This window comes from Meles meles, chromosome 2, assembly GCF_922984935.1.
Source record: "Meles meles chromosome 2, mMelMel3.1 paternal haplotype, whole genome shotgun sequence".
NCBI lineage: Eukaryota > Metazoa > Chordata > Mammalia > Carnivora > Mustelidae > Meles > Meles meles.
The window spans coordinates 106,691,532-106,705,465 of record NC_060067.1 but is presented as its reverse complement, the minus strand read 5'-3'; positions in this window follow the sequence as shown (position 1 = coordinate 106,705,465).

The following is a 13,934-nucleotide window of genomic DNA, read 5'->3' as shown; positions in this document are numbered from 1 at the left end:
TGGAATGAAAAGTAGTGAGGGGGATGGAACTGGAAAGGTAAATGGTATTGACTTAAAGGTTATGGAATTTGGCAACAAGTAGCTGGTTAATCATATTCTTCAAAAAAGGAGCCTGACAGATCAGATTAATATTTTTGTAAACATTTTAAATAATTGGAAAAGTGATAATGAATGAAATCATGTATAAGAAACACCTGGAAGCAAAGAAGGCATAAATCAACACAAATCCTTCATAAATGCTGGAAAATCATCTTAAATCTGTCTCCTGGGGATAGATTAGCAGCATTTTGTGTGTGTGTGTGTGTGTGTGTGTGTGTGTGTGTGTGTGTGTGTGTGTAAAAATAATTTCAAACATTCCACATGTTAATGCTTATTTTGATCAGGATGATCAAATACAAATCATTATACGATCATTATACAAAAATAGGAAGGAAAATATTTGAGAAGTTAATTTAAAAATATCTAAGAAATAGAGGGAATGACTTGGAAAATACAATGCCCTTTACTTTGATTCAGTGATTCTTAACCTTAGAGGCACATTAAAATTAGGAAGTCTTAAAATGATATTCTTGCTGTCGGGCTCTCTGCTTGGCTGGGAGCCTGCTTCCTCCTCTCTCTCTCTCTGCCTGCCTCTCTGCCTACTTGTAATCTCTATCTGTCAAATAAATAAATCTTTAAAAAAAAAATGATATTCTTGCTGGGCCCCATCTCTAGAATTCCCGTTTTAATTAGTATTAGGTGAGGTCCACCAGAGTAGATGAAGGATACTGCAAAATTTTTGTTATTCCTTTTGAGAAATAGAGTCTGATTTTCTTTCCTTGACTCTGGGCTGATGTTAGTGGCTAGTTTGACCAAAAGAATGAGTAGAGTGATATTCTGAAGAATTTTTTTGCAGCTACATCAAGGCTTCCTATGCACTTCCTTCCAGACTCTCAGAACACTAGCTTTTGGAGTTTTGAGTCGTATTTAAGAGATCTGATAAACCTGCTGGAGGGCCTTACAGAAAAGCCTTGAGAATATGTAGTGAGGTAGAGGGGACCTTTTGAATCCATGATTCCAGATGTCAAAATCAGAGGAGCTGTATTGGATCCTTCAGCTCAGCCCAATCAGGGATAGAAGAGTCACTCAGCCAATCCCTGTATAAATTCTGTACTGATAAAATTGTAGAATACAAATTGATTGTTGTTTTAAGCCACTAAGTGTTGGAGTAATTTTTTAATGTAGAAATAGATCATTTGAGCACTTGGTTATGGTTCCAAAATACTTGAGGTAGTTCTAATGTGTAACAAGTTGGAGAATCAAGGCTCTAATTCTTCTCTAAGATACCTGTGAGTTGGAAATTCCAGTATTGGACAAAATTACAATTTTGGTCATAGTTTTATAATTATGGAACAAAGCTGTAGTATTTAGTAAATCTACTATAAGGCAAATAGATAAAATATCAATATTACTAAATTTAAAACAGCAAAATTGTGTTTCAGGTCATGGTCAGTAAATCTATTTGTGATATAATCTCTTAATAACATTGAGAATTCTCTGAATTTTTTAAATATATATTAATTTTCTATTCATTATTGGAAAAAAGGAGTATAATTGAATAGCATGAGTATAGAATAGGTCCCGAATTTACACAGACAGGAGTATTTTAGGTTTTGACACATCTCCATTTTATGCTCAGATATTTACATAGATTACATAAAATTTTCCAGGGAGAATTGCCTTATAAATTCATAGAGTCTAGATTTGTTTACCATGAATAATCATAAACCAGGGACATCCTGATAAAATTATTCTATAGATTCCATAGATAAACCATGTATCTATTGGCTATGCATTTACAAGGAGATTAGACTGTGTCATCTTCCTTCTCTCTTTCCTAGTAATGAGAGATAAATTAATCTCAGGGAGCTGTTAATCTTCTTGCTAAACATAATCTAACTCAGTAGTTGCTATTCCATATTCTTGCAAGAGACAAATCTACCAACTAGAATACAGTTGTTCTTTTTTACTTTCACTTGAAGATAAAGAATCAACCTACTCTGTTCAAAACTCTTCAGGTTAATTTTTCCCACTCTTTAACACTTTAGTGTAGTTATGTTATTCATCAAAAATACAGTTAGGTTGGAAATAATGCCGCAGTAACCATAAGGGTGCACATATCTTTTTGAATTAGTTTTTTGTTTTCTTTGGATAAATACTGAGTAGTGAAATTACTGGATCACATGATAATTCTGTTTTTGAAGAGTGCACTTATCTTGATGAGCACTGAGAAAGTATAGAATTGTTGAATCATTATACGTACAATAGCAACCAATATTGAAGAATGTTAATCATACTTCAATAAAAAATTTTAAAAAAGACAAATTACAGTTAATTTGTTTATAATTCATTTTTTCTGCCTATCCTTGTTGATTTTATTTGATCTAGCTATATTTATCTACTTACCTACCCACTGACATATCTACATATTTACCTATCTATCTTTCTATTGATTTATTTACTGACAGCAGATTATAACATTTATTATTACAAAATTCTCCTCTTCATGCCATTCTTCCCTCCCTTACCTAGCCTCATCTTGCCTTTGGGTTTCCCTTGATAAGTAAACAATTGTTTATTCTTTTCATTTCAACATTTTCAAGTCATTTTGCTTTATGTTTTTATTTGTTTATAACACATAGTTGTGTTTTTTGACCCAACTCTAAAAGGTTTTTGTATTTAGTACATAAACTTATCTTACTTATATTTATTAATATGGTAGTTATGTTCAATCTTAACTATATCATTTTTTTCATTTTGGAAGTGTTTACTGCATTCTTCTTGATGATTCCTTTTATTTCTTATTTTTACTATCTGATCTCTTTTTTATTAAATTGCTCCCCCTCCTTCTGGCTAGAAGGAATAAAATAGCTAAAACTTAGAAGATTGACTACTGTGCCATTTATTCCCAAATGGCAGGAGGAGACCACATATTGAGCTTTGAGCTTTCTGTTTATCTTTACTCTGGGCTTTCTATTGCATTTCAGGCTGACATACAGAATGGAATTAGGTCAAGTAGATTCATGCTGCTTCTATAACGGGTGCTCACCAACATACATGCTTCACATTTCAATTTGGAAATAAGCTGTTTTATTGTTACTGAGGATTGAATTATGGAAGGAACATCACAGTCTGTTTTATTTTATTTGTTTTGAATATAAGACTTACTTGTTTCTGTCAATAGCAGTGTAGTTCTTAACAGTCAGAGTCAAACGTCTCTAATTTAGCAAATGATAGTTGCACCTGCAAACCAAATGTGCCACTCTTGTAATCCGCTTTTCAGTCCCAGATATGCTTGAGCAATGACAGGCTTGTCATCACTTCTGCATCCTTTTTGAGAGCTGGGCCCTTACTCCCCTACTGAGATTTCCTGTATTATATAATCTCTCTCAGGACCCCAAAATGGTGTCTTCTCACTGATTTTGACTGTATCTATACTTCCTCTAGTACTATTTCCCTGAGCTCCTTGGCCACTACTACTACCACCACCACCCTTGCCTTGGCATGTGCTTAAAGAGTAAAAAGGGTAGAGGAATGAGAGGTGGTCACTGTCTTTCCATTAGCACTCTGATCCATGCATAAGACTTTCTGTTAAGATCTCTTTAGATAATAGTGAAAATAATATTATAACTTTTAATAAAATTTTTTAAATTACATATCCAGAAAGGTAAGTAACCCAATGTGGTTCTCAGAACCTGTTGATGGAACCATTCTCATGAAATCCCTGGCCCTAAAAAGATATCTTTCTTGTAGCTAAAGTGCTGCTTCTAGGATGAACTGCTGGGTGATCTCCCTATAGAGCCCCTGAGTTATCACCATGGACACTCTCTATTAGAAGTACAGCTGAAAATGTCCGCACATCTGGAGTCTAGAAGTAGTCAAATCCAAGGAATGCTCTTTCTCATTGAAATCCTATAAGCTCATCTATAGAATTTCCAATTTTTTTCCCAAGTTCTACCTCTTTTCAGACTTTCCAAAAATGAGAACATTCATTTGACATTTTGGGATGAAAGTATTTTTAGGCTATAACTAAGACTTCAAGATTTTAGGAGTTTTAGCAAGATGTACTTTTACAGGACCTGGATTATAATAGTGTTCAATAAATATGTGATTATTGAATAAATGAAGGAAAAAATTAGATATACTACTAGTATAATGACTCATACTAATTAGATGATTGTTTACATGATTGTCTGTATGAAGTGTATTTTTCATACTAGTGTATAAGCTCTAGGAAGTCAGAAAATATATATGTCCTGTTCATAACTAGATCCCCAGTTCCTGGCATATCATAGGACTATAATTATTATTTGTCAATTGAAGACTTAACCTCATATCTTATGAAAGATTTGACTCAGTTTAGATTAATCCCCCAATTGAGGAAGGGGTATATTACTAATTTCTACAAGATTAAATCAGATGATATATACCCTAAATTCTATAAATTTCTCCTTGTTTTAATGCTATTATTTTAATATTGCTTCACGTTGACAATTTAAGCTTTCAAGCAGATGTTCAAACGGTGTCACAAAATATCTTTTATTTTATTTTTTTTCTTCATTTTATTTATTTTTTCAGTGTAACAGTATTCATTCTTTTTGCACAACACCCAGTGCTCCATGCAAAACGTGCCCTCCCCATTACCCACCACCTGTTCCCCCAACCTCCCACCCCCGACCTCTGTTGATAATAACTTTATACCCTGGATTTTTTTTTAAAACTTTGAATGCATATAAAATCTGCTTGAAAGAGGCTTGCTTTTACAAGACCTCAGAAAAATTGACTATGTAAGTCTTTCTCCTTTCCTACCATCCAGTGAAACATTTAAATCAAGATTTTGTCTCTATTATTTTTTATCACTGTATATCTTTTGATTACCTACCTAACTTCAATAGAGTCTACACATGTAGCTTTGGCACCTATTACTGGGTGCTACCAGTTGCTTTAATTTTGTACTAACAATAGCTAGACTTTAGTCATCAGTTATTTGTTTAACTGACTTTAATTATGTATCTGATAATATTTTCTCTCTAGCAAAAAAAAATAGATCCTTATTATTTAGGTGAATGTAAGCAATATCATTAAAATGCTATTTAAATTAAAAATTAAACATAAGACTAAAATACAACTTAATGGCAAATATAAAAAATGAATTAAAACAATTTAAAAAACTTTTATTGAAATACAATTTGCAAATATTATCAAAATATCAAAATATTCACCCATTTTGAATGTAAAATTCAATGACTTTTAGTAAAGTAATAGAATTGTATAATCATCTTCACAATTTTAGGATAATCTTCAAAAACATTGCTCATGTCTATTTGAATTGTCTTGGCATTCTTGTAGAAAATCGGTTGGACATAAATGTAGGGGTTTATATGTGATCTCCCAATTCTATTTCATTGATCTGTATGTCTATCCTCAAGCCAGTACCACAGTCTTGATTACAGTAGCTTTGTATTAAGTTTTGAAATCAATAAGAAGGAGGTCTCCAACTTTGTTATTCATTTCAATATTAAGTGAGCTATTCTGTGTCCCTTGCAATTCCATATGACTATTAGAAGCAGCTTGTGAGTTTTTGCACAAAGAAAGCCACTTTTTTCACAGCTGAGATTTTGACAGGGATTGTTTTGAATCTGTAGATCTATTTGAGAATATTGTCATCTTAATATTAAGTCTTCCAAGCCATGAACAACAAATTATATTGAAGACATTTAAATATTACTCCCAAATCCAATTTTAAAAGTTTCTGTTTTTAAAAGATTGTGTCTTTAACAATGTTTCCCTAATACGTACAAGAAACTGGTGACAATTATTCCTGCTGGGGAAGGACTTAGGTGGTATTTTACTTTATACGCTTTTACATATTTTGAATTCCATACTATGTACATATATAAGTTAAACAAAAATTGAATTTACTAAAAATTTGCTCCTAGTTTCTCGAAGTGAAATAAGATGCACAAATATGGAATATGGTTTTAAAGGGGCCAGCTTTATATAATTCTTTCCTGTTTTAACTTAGACTTACATGTACATTGTCTTACCTGGCCATCCCACATTTAATTCTCAACAACTGTCCATTTCCTCTTTATCCTGACACACAATCTAATCTATTTTTTTTTTTTGCTTTCATTTTTCCAATATTTTACTCAGTTATTGACTAGTTTGCTTTCTCCTGGCTTAAATCAGGTGTTTATAACTAGGTATAGATGTTCTATGTTCCTTTTTCTTGCCCAAACCCTGTTTCTCCATCTCCCTCTAACATTCTAAGATACTCCAATTTTATCTTACTTTATGGAATGTCGCCCTGTCCTAGGAAGACTGTAGTTCATACACTTTATTAAACTTTTGGAATTATTAATATGATTTCCTGATTCTTTCCTTTCCTTTTATGTCTGGAATCTTTTTTTTCCTTTTTTTTTCAATGTGTGTTTTCTTTATTTCTGTTTTTTTTTTTTAATTAACATATAATGTATTATTAGCCCCATGGGTACAGGTCTGTGAATTGCCAGGTTTACACACTTCATAGCACTCACCATAGCACATACCCTCCCCAATGTCCATAACCCAACCACCCTCCCCCTCCCCCCTCCCCCCAGCAACCCTCCGTTTGTTTTGTGAGATTAAGAGTCTCTTATGGTTTGTCTCCCTCCTGATCCCATCTTGTTTCATTTATTCCTTTCCTATCCCCCAAACACCCCACATTGACTCTCAACTTCCTCATATCAGGGAGATCATATGATAGTTGTCTTCCTCTGATTGACTTATTTCGCTAAGCATAATACCTTCTAGTTCCATCTGTGTCTTTGCAAATGGCAAGATTTCATTTCTTTTGATGGCTGCATAGTATTCCATTGTGTGTGTGTGTGTGTGTGTGTGTGTGTGTGTGTGTGTGTGTATCACACATCTTCTTTATCCATTCATCTATTCATGGACATCTAGGTTCTTTCCATAGTTTGGCTATTGTGGACATCGCTGCTATAAACATTCAGATGCACGTGCCCCTTCAGATCACAATGTTTGTATCTTTAGGGTAAATACCCAGTAGTGCGATGGCTGAGTTAGGGTAGCTCTATTTTCCATTTTTTGAGGAACCTCCATACTGTTTTCCAGAGTGTTTGCACCAGCTTGCATTCCCACCAACAGTGTAGGAGGGTTCCTCTTTATCTGCATCCTCACCAGCATCTGTCATTTCCTGACTTGCTAATGTTAGCCATTCTGACTGGTGTAAGGTGGTGTCTCATTGTGGTTTTGATTTGTATTTCCCTGATTCCAAGTGATGTGGAGGACTTTTTCAGGTGTCTTTTGGCGATATGGATGTCTTCTTTGTAGAAACGTCTGTTTATGTCCTCTGCCCATGTCTTGATTGGATTATTTGTTCTTTGGGTGTTGAGTTTGCTAAGCTTTTTATAGATTTTGGATACTAGCCTTTATCAGGTATGTTGTTTGCAAATATCTTCTCCAATTCTGTCAGTTGTCTTTTGGTTTTGTTAACTATTTCCTTTGATGTGCAGAAGATTTTGATCTCGATGAAGTCCCAGTAGTTCATTTTTGCCCTTGCTTCCCTTGCCTTTGCCGATGTTCCTAGGAAGAGGTTGCTGTGGTTGAGGTTGAAGAGGTTGCTGCCTGTGTTCTTCTCAAGGATTTTGATGTATTCCTTTCTCACATTGAGGTCCTTCCTCCATTTTGAGTCTCTTTTCATGTGTGGTGTAAAGAAATGGTCTAGTTTCATTTTTCTGCATGTGGCTGTCCAATTTTCCCAGCACCATTTATTGAAGAGGCTGTCTTTTTTCCATTGGCATTCATTCCTGCTTTGTCTAAGATTAGTTGACCATAGAGTTGAGGGTCTATTTCTAGGCTCTCTATTCTGTTCCATTGATTTATGTGTCTGTTTTTGTGCCAGTACCATACTGTCTTGATGCTGACAGCTTTGTAATAGAGCTTAAGTCTGGAATTGTGATGCCACCAACCTTGGCATTCTTTTTCAACATTTCTCTGGTTGTTTGAGGTCTTTTCTGGTTTCATATAAATTTTAGGATTATTTTTCCATTTCTTTGAAAAAAATGGATGGTATTTTTTAAAAAAGATTTATTTATTTATTTATTTTACAGACAGAGATCACAAGTAGGCAGAGAGGCAGGCAGAGAGAGAGGGGAAGCAGGATCTCTGAGCAGAGGGCCTGATGTGGGGCTCGATCCCAGGATCCTGGCATCATGACCTGAGCCGATGGTCAGAGGATTTAACACACTGAGCCACCCAGACACCCCCCAAAATGGATGGTATTTTGATAGGGATTGCATTAAACATGTAGATTGCTTTAGGTATCATAGACATTTTCACAATATTTGTTCTTCCAATCCATGAGCATGGAACATTTTTCCATTTCTTTGTTTCTTCCTCAATTTCTTTCATGAGTACTCTATAGTTTTCTGAGTATAGATTCTTTGCCTCTTTGGTGAGGTTTATTCCTAGGTATCTTATGGTTTTGGGTGCAATTGTAAATGGGATTGACTCCTTAATTTCTCTTTCTTCTGTCTTGTTGTTGGTGTAGAGAAATGCAACTGACTTCTGTGCATTGATTTTTATATCCTGACACTTTGCTGAATTGCTGTACAAGTTCTAGCAGATTTGGAGTGGAGTCTTTTGGGTTTTCCACATACAGTACCATATTGTCTGGAAAGAGTGATAGTTTAACTTCTTCTTTGCCAATTTGGATGCCTTTAATTTGTTTTTGTTGTCTGATTGCTGAGACTAGGACTTCTAGTACTATGTTGAATACCAGTGGTGATAATGGACATCCCTGCCATGTTCCTGACCTTAGCGGAAAAGCTTTCAGTTTTTCTCCTTTGAGAATGATATTTGCGGTGGGTTTTTCATAGATGGCTTTGATGATATTGAGGTATGTACCCTCTATCCCTACACTTTGTAGGGTTTTTATCAGGTAAGGATGCTGTACTTTGTCAAATGCTTTTTCATCATCTATTGAGAGGATCATATAGTTCTTATTCTTTCTTTTATTAATGTATTGTATCACATTGATTGATTTGCATATGTTTTTTTCCCCATTTTATTTATTTTTTTCAGCATAACAGTATTCATTGTTTTTGCACAACACCCAGTGCTCCATGCAAAACGTGCCCTCCCTATTACCCACCACCTGTTCCCCCAACCTCCCACCCCTGACCCTTCAAAACCCTCAGGTTGTTTTTCAGAGTCCATATTGATATGCATATGTTGAACCAACCTTGCAGCCCTGGAATAAATCCCACTTGGTCGTGGTGAATAATCCTTTTAATGTATTGCTGGTTCCTATTGGCTAGTATTTTGTTGAGAATTTTCGCATCTGTGTTCATCAAGGATATTGGTCTGTAATTCTCTTTTTTGATGGGATCTTTGTCTGGTTTTGGTATCAAGGTAATGCTGGCCTCATAAAATGAGTTTGGAAGTTTTCCTTCCATTTCTGTTTTTTGGAACAGCTTCAGGAGAATAGGAATTAGTTCTTCTTTAAGTATTTGGTAAAATTGCCTTGGAAAACCATTTGGCCCTGGGCTTGTTTGTTGGGAGATTTTTGATGACTGCTTCAATCTCCTTACTGGTTATGGGTCTGTTCAGGTTTTCTATTTCTTCCTGGTTCAGTTGTGGTAGTTTATATGTCTCTAGGAATGCATCCATTTTTTCCAGATTGTCAAATTTACTGGCATATAGTTGCTTATTTTATGTTCTTATAATTGTCTGTACTTCTTTGGCGTTGGTTGTGATCTCACCTCTTTCATTCATGATTTTATTGATTTGGGTCCTTTCTCTTTTCTTTTTGATAAGTCTGGCCAGGGGTTTATCAATCTTATTAATTCTTTCAAGGAACCAGCTCCTAGTCTAGTTGATTTGTTCTACTGTTTTTTTGGTTTCTGTTTCATTGATTTCTGATGTGATCTTAATTATTTCTCTTCTCCTGCTGGGTTTAGGCTTTCTTTGTTGTTCTTTCTACAGCTCCTTTTAGGTTTAGGGTTAAGTTATGTATTTGAGATCTTTCTTGTTTCTTGAGAAAGTCTTGTCTGCTATATATTTTCCTCTCAGGACTGCCTTTGCTCTGTTCCACAGATTGTGATCCATTGTGTTTTCATTTTCATTTGTTTCCATGAATTTTTTCAATTCTTCTTTAATTTCCTGGTTGACCTATTCATTCTTTAGAAGGATGCTTTTTAGCCTTCATGTATTTGGGTTCTTTCCAGCTTTTCTCTTGTGATTGAGTTCTAGCTTCAGAGCATTGTGGTTCTAAAATATGCAGGGAATGATCCCAATCTTTTGGTAACAGTTGAGACCTGCTTTGTGACCCAGGTTGTGATCTATTCTGGAGAATGTTCCATGTGCACTAGAGAAGAATGTGTATTCTGTTGCTTTGGGATGGAATGGTCTGAATATATCTGTGATGTCCATCTGGTCCAGTGTGTCATTTAAGGCCTTTATTTCCTTGTTGATCATTTGCTTGGATGATCTGTCCATTTCAGTGAGGGGGGTGTGAAAGCCCTCTACTATTATTGTGTTATTGTCTATGTGTTTCTTTGATTTTGTTATTAATTGGTTTATGTAGTTGGCGGTTCCCATGTTAGGGGCATAGGTATTTAAAATTGCTAGATCTTCTTGTTGGACAGACCCTTTGAGTCTGATATAGTGTCCTTCCTCATCTCTTACTATAGTCTTTCACTTAAAATCTGATTTATCTAATCTAAGGATAGTCACCCCAGCTTTCTTCTGATGTCCATTAGCATGGTAAACTGTTTTCCTCCCCCTCACTTTAAATCTGGAGGTGTTTTTGGGTCTAAAATGAGTTTCTTATAGACAGCATATTGACGGATTTTTTTTTTTATCCATTCTGATACCCTGTGTCTTTTGATTGGGGCATTGAGCCCATTTACATTCAGGGCAACTATTGAGAGATATGAATTTAGTGCCATTATATTGCCTGTAAGGTGACTGTTACTGTATATTGTCTCTGTTCCTTTCTGGTCTACTACTTTTAGGCTCTCTCTTTGCTTAGAGGACCCCTTTCAATATTTTCTGTAGAGCTGGTTTGGTGTTTATGAATTCTTTTAGTTTTTTTTTTGTCCTGGAAGCTTTTTATCTCTCCTTCTATTTTCAATGACAGCCTAGCTGGATATAGTATTCTTGGCTGCATGTTTTTCTTGTTTAGTGCTCTGAATATATCATGCCAGTTCTTTCTGGTCTGCCAGGTCTCTGTGGATAAGTCTGCTGCCAATCTAATATTTTTACCATTGTATGTTACAGACTTCTTTTCCTGGGCTGCTTTCAGGATTTTCTCTTTGTCAATAAGACTTGTAATTTTACTATTAGATGATGGGGTATGGACCTATTCTTGTTGATTATGAGGGGTTTTCTCTGTGCCTCCTGGATTTTGATGCTTGTTCCCTTTGCTATATTAGGGAAATTCTCTCCAATAATTCTCTCCAATAAGCCTTCTGCTCCCCTCTCTCTTTCTTCTTCTTCTGGAGTCCCAATTATTCTAATGTTGTTTCGTCTTATGGTATTACTTATCTCTCAAATTCTCCCCTCATAGCCTAGTAGTTGTTTGTCTCTCTTTTGCTCAGCCTCTTTTTTCTCTGTCATTTGGTCTTCTATATCATTAATTCTCTCTTCTGCCTCATTTATCCTAGCAGTAAGGGCCTCCATTTTTTTTTTTTTTAAGATTTTATTTGTTTGACAGAGGGATCACAAGTAGGCAGAGAGACAGGCAGAGAGAGAGGAAGGGAGGAAGGGAAGCAGGCTCCTTGCTGAGCAGAGAGCCTGATGTGGGACTCGATCCCAGGACCCTGAGATCATGACCTGAGCCGAAGGCAGCGGCTTAACCCTCTGAGCCACCCAGGTGCCCAGGCCTCCATTTTTGATTGAACCTCATTAAGACCTTTTTTAAATTTTAGCTTGGTTAGATTTTAGTTCTTTCATTTCTCCAGAAAGGGCTTTTATTTCTTCAGACGGAGTTTCTCTAATATCTTCCATGCCTTTTTTGAACCCAGCTATTGAGAATCATCATTCTGAACTCTGGATCTGACATATTACCAATGTCCATATTGATTAGGTCCCTAGCCTTCGGTACTACCTCTTGTTCTTTTTTTTTTTTTTTTTTTGTGGTGATTTATTCTGCCTTGTCATTTTATCCAGATAAGAATATATGAAGGACAGTATAAAATACTAAAAGGGTGATAAAGACCCCAGAAAAATGTGCTTTAACCAAATCAGAAGAGACTCCAAATCATGGGGGGAAGAAAGGGGGTGTAAATAGTTCAAAAAAAATAAAAAAAAAAGAAAGAAAGAAAATATAGATATTAGACTGGTGAATAGAACAGAGCCACCCACTTAATTTTGAGAGTACTTTGGTCCCTTAGAAGAAACTACCTCCCAAAATTTTAAAGAAAGAAAATTTATATATATATATATATGTGTATACACACACACACACACACACATCTATATATACACACACACACACACACAAATAAAGGTAAACATGATGATGGGATGTAATATGACTATAAAGATGAAAATTAAAAAAAAATTCGAAAAAAGGATTTGATAAGATAAGTTGGTTGGGAAAAGAAAGGAAAAGAAAGTGGAGAGAATTTGCTCAGGCTAGAGACTAGAACAAAGGCCTGTGCTAGATTCAGGGTATATTTTGATCTATTAGAATAAGTTGTATGCCAAAATTTTTTGGATGAAAAGACCCTATGTGTATACAAAAAATAAAGTTAGATACAATGTGTGATAAAATATGACTATAATAATGAAGGTTCAAAAACATTTTTTTTGAATGGTATTGTTAAGATAAACTAGTTAAAAATGTTAGAGGAGGAAAGTGCAAAAGCTAAAAAAATTAGAATAAGAAAAAAATAAAAGTAAAAAAATTAATTAACTTTGCAAAACTAAAGAATCATGGAGAGAAAGCCATGAATTCCATGCTTTGCTTTCTCCTCCTCTGGAATTCCGCTGTTCTCCTTGATAAGTGAGCTTGCTCTGGGAGGGATTTCTTGCTGATCATCTGGGGGGATGGGCCTGTTGTAGTGATTCTCAAGTGTCTTTGCCCAAGGCAGAATTGCACCACCCTTGCCAGGGTCTGGGCTAAGTAATCTGTTCAGGTTCACTTTTGGGAGCTTTTGTTCCCTGAACACTTTCTGTAGAGTTCTGGAGGATGGGATTGAAAATGGCGGCCTTCCAATCTCCAGCCCAGAGGAGCCAAGATCCGGGGCCCTACTCCTCAGTGCACCCTCTGAGAAAAGCGCTCAATCACTCCTGTTTCCCTGGCCTCCAGCCGTGCTCTGAGCTCACCTGGCCTGTGACCAAGCATCTCTCTCTCTGGCACACAGCCCTGCCTGGAGTCTCCAAACCCAGCAGATCCTTGCTGCTCTTCCAGGGAGGTCTCCCTGGATCTGCCACTTGTGGGGTCTCTGTTCAAAGAGCAGTGGCCTGGCTGTGCCACGGATCACAGTTTAAGGTAACCCTGAGCTGAGAGCTCACTCCTCAGCTCCGTCTCTGTAGCCAGCTTCCCTGCTCTAATACCTGTGAGCTCTGTGATACTCAGACACCCCTGATCCTTCAGTGACCTTGCAGGACCTGAGATCATGCTCTCCTCACGTGGGCTTCACCCTGGCTTAGCCTCTGGAGCGATGTCCCTCAGTGGAGCAGACTTTTAAAAGTCCTGATGTTATGCTCCATTGCTCCACCACTTGCTGGGTGCCGACCCCTCCCCCCACAGTCTATCTTCCTGTCGCTTTGGATTCACTTCTCTGCCGGTCCTACCTTTAAGAAAGTGGTCAATTTTCTGTTTCTAGAATTGTTGCTCTTCTCTTTGGTCTCCTGTTGGATTTGTAGGTGTTTGCAAGGGC